Source organism: Budorcas taxicolor, chromosome 17, assembly GCF_023091745.1.
Source record: "Budorcas taxicolor isolate Tak-1 chromosome 17, Takin1.1, whole genome shotgun sequence".
NCBI classification, from domain to species: domain Eukaryota; kingdom Metazoa; phylum Chordata; class Mammalia; order Artiodactyla; family Bovidae; genus Budorcas; species Budorcas taxicolor.
This window is the reverse complement of record NC_068926.1, coordinates 49107953-49120757: the sequence shown is the minus strand read 5'-3', so window position 1 is coordinate 49120757 and position 12805 is coordinate 49107953.

Here is a 12805-nt window from a genome sequence, read left to right as displayed (position 1 = left end):
TTACCTCTGGGAGCCAAGTATCTTTAAATTCTCACAGATACAGGGTAACAGGATGACCACCTCCTAGAGGTTTTTATTTGTGAATGAAAAATATTGCCTACCACTGAAGGACTGATGCCAAAACTGAAGCGCCAATACTTTGGCCACCTGATGCAAAGAACTGACTCATTGGAAAAGACCCACATGCTGGGAAAGATTGAGGGCAGGAGGAGAAGGGGATGATAGGATGAGATGGTTGGATGGCATCACTGACTCAATGGACATGAGTTTAAGCAGACTCTGGGAGATGGTGATGGACACGGAAGCCTGGCGTCCTGCTGTCCATGGGCTTGCAAAGACTCAGACATGACTGAGTGACTGAGAAACAGCAACTTAGTAAATAAAGGTTATTGCAGACCTCAAACCATCACATTCTAGCTGCTCTGATGGAGAGCCCTGAGGGAACTCAGGATAGAAACAGGATGCCCACTATCTCACAGTCAACTGCAGCATCCACCCCCAATGGTGATATCAGGGGGAGGAGAAAGGACAGGATCCTGGCCCCACATAGCTGAGGTACATATGGAAGGAATGGTTTCAATGAGCCCAGACTCTTTCCTCTTCCCATACATAGAAAAGCACTAAAATCATTCACTTGATATGTCTGAGTTTCTTTGATTGACGGTAATCTTTTGATGTTCCAACTATCTGGTTTTCTGTTGCTAAAACCCCTATCTATCCCGGTTCCTCCTCTTCCCTCTTTAGAACAGCTTCTCTGCATTTTCTGAGATGCTGTGACCCAGTCTTGAAGTCCTCAGAGTGTTCACTGAATAAAACATAACTCTCAGCATTTAGGTTGTGTGTGTTTTTTTCAGTCAACACATTCCAAAGAGGTGGCTCCAGGAAAGACACCCTTAGGATAAGCAAGAGGCTTATTTAGAAGATCTGCTTCTCCATCTTTTTACTGAGGCACATATGTCTCCAATCAACAGGGCAAGGATTTACAAATAGAACCTTCCCAATATATGGGAATACCAGACCACCTTACCCCCATCCTGAGAAATCTGCATGCAGGTCAAGAAACAACAGTTAGAACTGGACATGGAACAATGGACTGGTTCCAAATTGGGAAAGGAGTACATCAAGGCTGTATATTGTCACTCTGTTCATTTATATGCAGAGTACATCATGCAAAATGCTGGGCTGGATGAAGCACAAGCTGGAATCAAGACTGCTGGCAGAAATATCAATAACCTCAGATATGCAGATGACACCAATCTTATGGCAGAAAGTGAAGAAGAACTAAAGAGCCTCTTGATGAAAGAGAAAGAGGAGAGTGAAAAAGCTGGCTTAAAACTCAACATTTAGAAAACTAAGATTATGGCATTCAGTCCCATCATGGCATTTAGATGGCAATTAGATGGGGAAACATGGAAACAGTGAGAGACTTTATTCTGGGGGGCTCCAAAATCCCTGCAGATGGTGACTACAGCCATGAAACTAAAAGACGCTTACTCCTTGGAAGAAAAGCTATGATCAACCTAGATAGCATATTAAAAAGCAGAGACATTGCTTTACCAACAAAGGTCCATCTAGTCAAAGCTATGGTTTTTCCAGCAGTCATGTATGGATTTGAGAGCTGAACTATAAAGAAAGGTGAGCGCTGAAGAATTGACGCTTTAGAACTGTGGTGTTGGAGAAGACTCTTGAGAGTCCCTTGGACTGCAAAAAGATCAAACAAGTCCATCCTAAAGGATATCAGTCCTGAATATTCATTGGAAGGACTGATGCTGAAGCTGAAACTCCAATACTCTGGCCACCTGATGTGAAGAGCTGACTCATTGGAAGAGACCCTGATGCTGGGAAAGATTGAAGGCAGGAGGAGAAGGGGATGACAGAGGACAAGATGGTTGGATGGCATCACTGACTCAATGGACATGAGTTTGAATAAACTCCAGGAGTTGCTGATGGACAGGGAGGCCTGGCTTGCTGCAGTCCATGGGGTTGCAAAGAGTTGAACACAACTGAGCAACTGAACTGAACTGAACTCAAAGAAAAGAAGATTCTTTTTGCCTCTGCAGTGTCTCTAGTTAAATCCCTGTGATGCACATCACAACCTGGTTTAGTGCTTATTCAATAATAAAGCTATTTCATCCCCCCTTTTTTGGCATCTGGGAACATTTATAATTTTTTGATTTGTGTTTCTTTTTTCAGTGGCTGGATTATATACCATCATTTGCATTAATGGGAAGGAATTCAGCGATGATCTCTGACACTTCGGGAAAATTTAGAAAAGGTGAATTGGAGGGACTTCCCTGGTGGTCCAGTGGTTAAGAATTCACCTTGCAATCCAGGGGATGCAGATTCGATCCCCAGCTGGGGAATTAAGATTCCACAAGCCTCAGAACAGTTAAGCCCATGTTAAACAACTAGAGAGCCTGCACCCTGAAACAAAAGATCTCCCATGACATAACGAAGATCCCACGTGCTGCAAGTAAGACCTGGTGCAGCCAAATAAACAAACAGGGAAATAAATAATTTTTTTTTTTAAGTAAAGGTGAATTGGAATTAGCAAATATCAGTCAGTATCAATCAATCCATTAATTTAGGCTCCAGTGGTGGGCAATCTGTGATGTTTCAGAAGTCTGGGACTCACAAGTGAGGAGGAGTCCCCAGAGACCCCTCCAACCCTCCTGTAGAAGAGCCCTCTCTGACCTTATAATCAAGCAAGGGCCTTCTCAATGTGGTCCGTTAGGTTGCACATCCATAAGCTTCTCCCATCACATTCACTCCACTTCCCACCCTCCCCTCGACCTCCACCTCGAGTGGAAAAAATCCTTTGCTATCCTTGGAGGCAGGAAACTCATCTCTCAATAAGCATTGCTCTTGTGCCCTGCCGATTCCCCATTCCTCTTTGGAATCTTCACAATCAAAGAGACTCCTTTTGTTCTGCTATAATGTTCCATCCTGGGGCATAAAACAGCATGTAGTCAGTTCCTGGGCAGACAGCAGGGCCAGGTGAGGTGAGATGAAGCGACATGGGGATTAGAAAACAAACACCAGTTAGCATTTCCAATGGTGCTGTGGGCAGCAGAGCTGGGCGCCAGGGTGACTGGACCAGCTGTGAGCGAAGTCCCTCTGGCCTCACTCCTCCTCTCTCTCCTGTCCTCCTTCCTAGAATCCAATGAAATGCAGACTTTTTTTTTACCTATTGAGGATGGCTCAGACAGTGGAGACCTGGGTTCGATCCCTGGGTTGGGAAGATCCCCTGGAGAAAGAATGGCAACCCACTCCAATACTCTTGCCTAGAGAATCCCATGGACAGAGGAGCCTGGTGGGCTACAGTCCGTGGGTTCGCAAAGAGTTGGACATGACTGAGCAACTAATACAATATCAGTTTGTAACATTTTATATATTTTGGTTTACAACATTATATTTTTATGTCTATATACACTGCAATGTACCCACCACCAAAAATTTGGTTTCCATTTGCCATCATAGTACTGACCCCCTTAACATAAACCATGTTGTCCTCCCTCTACTCCTTCCCTTTCCCTTCCCGGGAAGACCCCCAGGACCCTTCCATTGTGTTCAGAACTTGCTGTCTGTTGACTCCATGAGTTCAAAGCATCCTTAGGGATACAGTGAGGTGTCAGCATCTCCTGTGTTACTTTCTGTCCCACTGTCTGGAAATGCTGTGCTTGCTTCTGAAGGAGAAGACAAGAAAGGACCATGTTCGATGTCAAGCGGTATTGGTGGAACTTCAGTGCGTTGTCCATTTTGATAGTCAGGGGCAGAAGATGGCTTTGGCTGATGAAACAAAGAGTGATAATGTTTCTTTTTCTTGAGGTCCTTAGACACAAACTTCCTGAAGAACTAGCTTAGAATATCAGTGGCTTCAGGGGAGAGTTGCCAGTGTGAAAAAAAAATCTTGTCTAAAACCCAAAGGTCCACCGAAGGGTCTTTTGTTGGCTCATAGAAAACAGTTTAGCACAATATAAACTTGGACTCACAGCCAATGGCTGTCCCAGCCGAGTCCATGGACATGAGTATGCAGCTTTGAGTGGTGTCCCTGATGCCGAATTTCAGCCTCTGTGCACCTGTGCCTGATTAAATCTTGGAGACACAGTCTTGGGTGAAGTAGAAAGAAATAACTTTATTGCTTTGCCAGGCAAAGGGTGCCACAGTAGGCTAATGCCTTCTAGACTGTGTCTCACCTGGAGGGGTTAGTGAGGAGTCTTACAGTGCTCAACGAGCAGGGTGTGGTCAGCTCGTGGACATTCTTCTGATTGGTTGGTGGTGAGGCAAGTGGGAATCAGCATCATCAACTTTCTGGTCCCAACTGGTCTGAGGTCTACATGCTTGTGGGCAGCAGACAGTTAACTTCTTCCTCTTGATGGAGGTTTCAGTATCTGCAAAACCGCTCCAAGGACATGGCTTAGAATAATTATCTATAGCCCTTGAGGAAGAATTAAAGGTCTTTGACTTTGTTTAATGGCTAAAGTACTTTTTTGTCTTGCTTGATTGTTTTCCTTTCTTTCTGCATTTTCTCACTTCTCTGATTACATTTATTCATTGCCTAAAGTTTTTCTATAGATAAAAGACAAGAACTGTCTTCTGTCTACAGCAGGGGACGTGGGTTGGGGTCTATTCTGGGAAGGTCTGATAAGGTCCTGCTCAGTTACACCCCCAATGCTGAGGGAGTGGAATCAGAGCAAAATGCTGGATATGGACAAGGATAAGAACAAGGATATGGACAAGGATATAGACACAAAATGGAGTACTGAGTCCACATTAGAGCCCGGGGACCTGGTTTTCCAGGGGATTCTGGACAAGGGTAAGCCAAAAGCAGTGGCCAACATTTGCTAACTGTCCCAACAGCAGGCAATGTTCTTCCTTCCTGACCCCCTAGCTGTCAGTGTGAACTCTGACAGCTAATTACCACCCTCCAGATGCCCTCCCCTGTCTGACCCTCGTTTTCCTGGCTTCCTTTGCAGCTAAGGTGGGCATGGCACTTAAGAGAATAAATCAGATATTCTGAGAGGCTCTGAAGAAAACCTTTTAATTTTTTTTAAGTCTCTCTGTTTTTTCCCCATTTCCTTCTGTTTGTGGCACAGTTATTGGAAGCTACTGCTTTGAGGTTTTTTTTTTTTTTTTTCAGCCTCACCACGTGGCATATGGGATCTTAGTTTTCCCACCAGGAATTGAACCTGTACCACCTACAGAGGAAGCAGAGTCCTAAGCACTAGACCACCAGGGAAGTCCCTTGGATGTTTTTCTACTCACTTGTGCCCATAGACAATAGCCTTGAAGTTGAAAATCTGACATGGGTGGCATAAGAGCGTGGATGAAAAGGGAGACAGGCTGATAGGGATGGTTCAGGTGGGATGTTTATCCTTTCAGCCTTTTTAAAAAAATAAATAATTCACGCTACTGCTTAACCATTAAAAATGTCAAAAGAAGCAATAAAACAATCACTTATACTTTTATGCACGTGTGCATGTCCGACTCTTTGAGATTCCATGAACTATAACCTGCCAAGCTCCTCTGGCGATGGCATTTTTCAGGCAAGAATATTGGAGTGGGTTAACATTTCCTACTTCAGGGGATCTTCCTGACCCAGGGATTGAACCCGAGTCTGTTCTTGATCTTGAGATTTCACTTCTGACAAATCTCATTCCCTACTTGGAACCAGCAGCCACGTTTAGTTTTCAACTTCTCTCTCCTGTCTCCCCTGGGCCTCCCTGGTGGCTCACACAGTAAAGAATCTGTCTGCAATACAGGAGACCCAGGTTCAGCCCCTGAGTCAGGAAGATCCCCTGCAGGAGGGCATGGCAACCCACTCTAGTATTCTTGCCTAAAGAATTCCATGGACAGAGGAGCCTGGAAGGCTATAGTCCATGGGGTCACAAACAGTTAGACACGACTGAGTGACTTTCACTTTTCTCCTGTCTCCTTCTGCCTTCCCATTCCCAGATTAGAAAAAAACCATCAGTGTGAAATAACCTCCAAAGCTTAACTTCAGTCCTGGCCTCTTCCATGGTTTCCTGGTGGTTAGAGGTATGGAGGGGCCCTGGGACTGTTCTTTGAATGAACAAGCAGCACATTGGAATTTTCCTGTGTCCCAGGAGCCTCGGTGGAGGCAGCTTATATACACTCACAGATACTCACTTGTTAGCTTATCTCTTGAGTTTCAAGCACAATCTCTTTGGAGGACTGGCAGGCAGAGGGGACAGCAGTTTAATGCCAAGATAATCCAGTCACAATGACAAGCAAACCTTCGGAAGGACTGAAGCCTTTGTGCATGAAGAGCTGGCTCTGAATAGTAATTAATGCAGGAGCAGGTGGCTTCTGGGGGACCCTCTCTGGCCACAAAGAAAGCAGCCTCTGTGCTGATAAGGGGAGACTTTCCAGTTGCTGGAATTAAGTGGCCTTGACGGAAAGTTTAGATGTTTACTGATGCAGTGGGAAGATGGGAAAAAAAAAAAGAAAGAAAGAAGGGACATCAAAGAATATTAAGAATCGTTTTGGATGCAATTGGATGGATGCGAACAAACTTGAAAACATGCTGCTAAAATAAGATGCCTGATTCTTTACGGGAGGCACCATTATCAAAACGTGGCTGAGTTTAACAAAAACCTGAAGGCTACGTTTGTTGAGCTTTCTAATGCTTATGGATGCTGCATTGTTGAATTTTGTGGTATGTAAATCTGGGCTTAGAAGGATGGAGGATGCTTATTTAGCAAAAGCACAAACAGAGCTCTTACGCCCTCAGAATGGAGAGACAGAAATCTGGCTGGGGTGCATGGTGCCCACAGCCACCACTCTGTCACTTGTCTGGCTTGGGCCAGTGACAAGCACAATGAACACAAACACATCACCCTCTTCAGAACAAACGATCCTTGCTGCTGCTGCTAAGTCTGCAATTAGCTCATTTATTGTGAGCAATACTGTCCTTAACAGTAACATTATTTTTGCTCATGCATGCTCAGTCCCTTCAGCTATTCTGACTCTTTGTGACCCCATGGACTGTAGCCCACCAGGCTCCTCTGTCCACGGGATTCTCTAGGCAATAATACTAGAGTGGGTTGCCATGCTGTCTTCCAAGGGATCTTCCCAACCCAAGAATTAAACCCATGTCTCTTGGGCTTCCCTGGTGGCTCAGATGGTAAAGCATCTGCCTGCAGTGCAGGAGACCTGGGTTCAATCCCTGGGTCAGGAAGATCCCCTGGAGGAGGAAATGGCAACCCACTCCAGTACTCTTGCCTGCAAAATCCCATGGACAGAGGAGCCTGGTAGGCTATGGTCCATGGGGTTGCAAAGAGCTGGACACGACTTCACTTTCACTTTCACTTTCTCTTGCACTGCAGACAGATTCTTTACCCACTGAGCTACCTGGGAAGCCTCTCTGTATCTCTAGTTTTGTTTTATTTATTAACTTGTTTTGCTTTGCGATTTCATGCATAAGTGAAATCACATGACATTTGTCAGACGCTGGCTGACACTTCAATTAGCATTCAGTTAGCATAATGCCCTTCTGGTCTATCCATGTTGTTACAAATGGCATGATTTCATTCTTTTTTATACCTGAATAGTATTCTAACACACACACAATAGAATATATATACACACACAATAGATATACACACAATAGAATATATAGAATATGTATTTCTATATATTCAGATTTACATGCCACATCTTTCCTATCCATTTATTTGTTGATGGACACTTTGCCAGCTTCTTTATTTTTTATCCCTACTTCCTGGTTGGTCCTTTTGAGTTTGCCTCAAGGACAGGGATTCTGCAATAGAATGATGGATGCTCTAACAACTTGAGGGATAAGACAGAACACTGTGGAGGGAGGGATTCTCCCAGAGGGTTTGTGTCTCTTTCGGTGGTCAACAGTCACCATCCACTTGTGCTAGAGATGCTCCTTCCACGCAGAGAGAGCCTCTTGTTGAATTTTGGAAACCCAGGTTCAAGCACCATCTGACATTTGTGGAGTCACCATTTCCAGGATGGTGTGCTGTGGTGATCAGAGTTAAGGGTTGAGTGGCATGTGCTGGTGTTTCTGCACAGAATTATTGGTAAAACCAAGGGCTTTGGAGTCAGATGAATCTATCTTTGTTCAGATCGCCATCTTCCACTCATCAACTCAATAACTTTAGGCTAACTAACACTTTAACCATTCATTTTCTCCTTTGTAAAATCAGGAAATAATAGTTCCTCCTTAAAAGAGTGTGTTTGTTTGTGTGAACTAAATTCAATTATGAGAATAAAGTGCTTACCTTATGCATGATACAGTCAGCCCTCAGCAGGCTCTGACCTCTTCATTCTTAAGGATTTTTCACTCTGTCACCAAAACTTTCCTTCTCTTCATGTACCTTGGTCTCTTCATCTGTTAACAATCATTGTCTTAACCAAATCCAGTGTTTCTCCATGTTTTAGTCAATATTTTCCACCTGTCAAACTTCAGTTATTGATGAGCAATAACACTCGCCTTTTATCACAATTGCATGTGATATGACAATGTCTTACTTTTTGTTTTCATCAATACCCATATATTCATAAATATATGAATGTGCAATAAAATAAGTCAACAATCTCACGTTTTCTATGAGGAGGAGTATTTGATATCCTATCAAATTTGCACCCTGCTGTATTCCAGAATCTTCTTACTGTGCTAGTTTTTCATGATGCATCACTTGTAACATACAATGAATCTAAGTATTTGTGATGTTAATTTTGTTGTACCTACACATATTAGGGCCAGCTACATGATTTGAGAGGACTAGTGCAGAGTCTTGGAACTACACAGTGCCTTGTACAGAAGCAGAAAGAAAAGTCAAAGGTACTAAGACATAAAGCCTTTTTCTTTAGAAATAAGATAACGTTTGGTATCATAGTTTTACACTATGCATAATACTTTATAATGTGATATCTTGATTGACTGTAAGACTTTTTTCTGGCTTGCTTTTCTGCAAATTCATTTATTAGATAATCAAAATTTATACTTTTAGCAATATCATTTTCAGTGGCTCTTGACAAATACAGAAGACTTTGGATCATTTTTAATTTAGAGAAGGATATCTCTGTTGATGTAACTGTTATTGAAACTATTAAGAATGGTGAATATAGGTAACGATACTGTCTTATATTTTTGAAAGTTGCTAGGCAATATGGTAAATGTTTCTACAACATAAAAAAAAAAAAGAGTAGTTATGCAAGATGATGGATGTGTTAACTAACCTTAATGTGGTCATCATTTTGCAATACATGTCTGTATCAAATCATCATAGTTTACACGTGAAACTTACACAATTTTATATGTCAATTATATTTCAATATAGCAGGGGAAAAGAGAATATTTTATAGATTGTGACAAATTTGGCATAAATTTCTGGTAAATTATTGTGATATATGTTTTAGTACATCATGAGGTAATCATTCTTGCAAACCATTTTTTCTAAAAATAGTTAACTCTTTATATAAATCATTCTGATATGTCTAAATTTAATTTTAAATGATAATTTACATGAAGGCATTTTAATGCTTCCTCAGTCATCTGTAACTTATGGAGACCTTACAAGAAACCAAAAGTGGCTTCATGACTTGCTTATATTTCAAAATACATTGCATTTTGAATATCTTGGATATTGGATATCTTCCATTAAAAGAAATTATTTTAATTGCTCTCTCACTAATAATTGGCTCATCAGAAGCATCATGTGAAAACATATTTTTCTCACTGAATGCAGGTGGTCCAGTGGTAAAGAATCCACCTGCCAGTACAGGAAATGTGGGTTTGATCCCTGGATTGGGAAGATCCTCTGCAGGAGGAAATGGCAACCCACTCCAATATTCTTGCCTGGAGAATCCCATGGACAGAGGAGTCTGGAGGGCTACAGTCCATGGGGTCACAAAGAGTTGGACACAACTGAGCGGCTGAGCACACACTGAATGCAATGATCTTTAAACGTAATATCTATATGTAAGCCTGTGAATATTTAGTTCGCAATGTTGCAGCAGTTTTCAAAAACAGATTCTAAATTCAGCTGAATTCTCTAACTCCCTGGTATGCATTATTGACATGTTTCTGTATAAGCATTCATTTGGTAACAATTTACTGACAAGTTTCGATCTTTGCACAGATGTCAGAGAATTGAGTTCCAGGGACTGACAGGTAAGCTGGTCGCCCACTGGATGTCCATGTGTCACCAATCTGAGCCTATGTCCTGGCCCCATTGCTCCTCTGGGCTTCTGGGTACCCCGGATTGCCACAGGCATGTCTGTGCAGGTGAGGCCACCCTGCCAACACTCAGCCCCATGCTGCTCACTGCTTTAATTCAAATCTCATACCTGCTTCCTTCAGTTCACTTTTCTTCCAGAACCGTGCCCGCCCCCCAACATTCAAAAAGCTAACCCTCCTCATCATCAGCCATGAATGCCTTTGGTGGTGGACTCTGCATCCCAGAACATCTGGAAATGGTCCAGGAAGAAAAACGCAACACCAACTATGTCACAAAACCTTTTCTCATGTAATGTTCAGGAGGCTGAGAAGGCTGTCTTTCCCCTTTACAATCTCTACGTATGATGACAGCTATCAACGTATCTTTAAATGGATAGAATAAAGGTTGAATTATGTACCTGGTCTCCACCTGATTAAATCTACTTGGCAGCATTACTGCCTGACAAAGTTGCCTTGTGAAGTCGCCAGGTAACAGGGGATGGACGAAGGGGATTTTATGTTCAGTGATGGAAACAACTGTTTTCACAACAAAGGGATCGTGACCTTGTGTTCCCAAATAATACTGCTGATTGAAGACTGCGCACTGCCACTTCCTTCGTGATCCTGAACACAATGGGGTCCTTTTGTTAAAAAAAAAAAAATTTTACTGTAGCTGTAATTGTGAGGACAAAGCAGGCTGGGCTCTTTTGCTCTTGAAGGTATCACTCCAAAGGAACTGGATTTTATTTGCTTGCTGTGCAATCTCTGGTTAACCACTGAACCTGGAGTTCTCTGCCTCTGGGTCTCAATTTAAATATTCTGAAGGATTCCACTACATCGCATCTGAATAAGCTGTCTTTCCCATTCAGGTAGGGGGGTGGGACTTGAAAAATGTTATGAAATGCCTTTCCACCTTTAAAAAAAAGCAGTTTTAAATCTATTTTATTTATCTGGCTGCACTGGGTCTAAGTTGCAGCACCCAGGATCTTGGTTGTGTCATGCGAGATCCTTCAGGCTTCCCTGGTGGTTCTGCAGTAAAGAAACTGCCTGCAATGCAGGAGATGTGGGTTTGATCCCTGCAGGAAGATACCCTGGAGAGGGAAACAGCAACCCACTCCAGTATTCTTGCTTGGAGAATCCCATGGACAGAGGAGCTTGGAGGGCTATACTCCATGGGGTCACAAAGAGTTCGAAATGACTGAAGCGAGTTAGCAGACAGGCAGTCAGGATCCTCCATCGCACAAACTTTCTAGTTGAGGCATGCGGGCTTAGCTGCTTTGCAGCATGAGGATCTTAGTCCTGGAATAGGGATTGAACCACATCCCCTGTATTGCAAGGTGGATTCTTAACCACTGAACCACCAGGGAAGTCCTTCAACCTTGTTTTTAAAGGCAGAGCCTCTTCTATCTTAAGCAGTATTTGAGAAGAGACAGTCTATCCCAGTGATTCATGGTGTCCTTACACATTGCATCCTTCTGTGTATACTTTATTTGAGAACTATATATTGAGTGCCAGGCAGATAGCTGGTAATTTACATGAACCAGATAGCTGGTTCATTTGGAAACAAAAATAAAGCATTGATCCCTGTGATTTCTTGCCTCATGGGTCCCATTGTTCCCAGTGAATTTCAAGTTCTTTCTTCATCACGAAAGAATTCAGAAATGAAGCAAGGAGGTTAAGAAAGTAAAGTGAGAGTTTATCTAAGCAAGAATACATCCTCAGAGGTGGAGTGTGCAGACAGGTGAGGAGCTGCTGCCCTGGGTTTCTTCAGCAAGTTGGTGATGAGGGGCATACAAACGAAGGGGTGGGATATTCAGTGGGGAAGGGGGAGTTGGGGGGAGTCCCTGATTTTCATCCTAGCTCCATCTTCTTGAGGGGAGACGGGATTTTTGTCCTTATTTATCTTGGACCAGAAGTGCCATGGCCTCAGTGCATGATGGGAACTTCTTATTCGCAAGGGTAATTTTATTGTAATGAGACACAATAAGCAAAAGGTTATACTGGACTAGGAGATCCTGCCTTTCCTCACCTCTCTTTGTCTGCTTCCAGGACACTTATCACCCAAATGTGTGGTTTCTTGTCCGTCTGGAGGTTCTTTTTCTTTGTCTGCCCACAACCCCCTCTGTTTACAAGATGTGTGATTTCCTGCCACATGGCCCCTGCCTCTATTTCTACACTCATACCAGCTACCTGCCTGCTATAACACCACAGTGAATATGGGGAGATGATCAAATAAAAATTGAATAATAAGGCATACTCAGTGATACTGAAATGGAGCAGGACCCAGTAGGGCTCCCCGGGGTACAAAATCTGTGTCCTCCATTTCTTATCTGTAAGAAATAGGCTACATTCAGCCTCCATGACCTCCCGTGAGTAGCAAAGAGCAGATTCAAACAGCTACTAACCAGGGAAGGGAGAGGATGCAGAGACCAGAGAGGGTAGTCAAGAAAAAATAGCGCAGCCTTGGAACAGGGCTCTGGTTCCCCCTCAGGGGATACACACAACAGTATCTTTGCACTGTTTTGTAGACACTGAAACCCCCCCACCAGGTGGGGGTAGCTAACTGCTGTTCACAAGCACAGAATTCCCAGACTG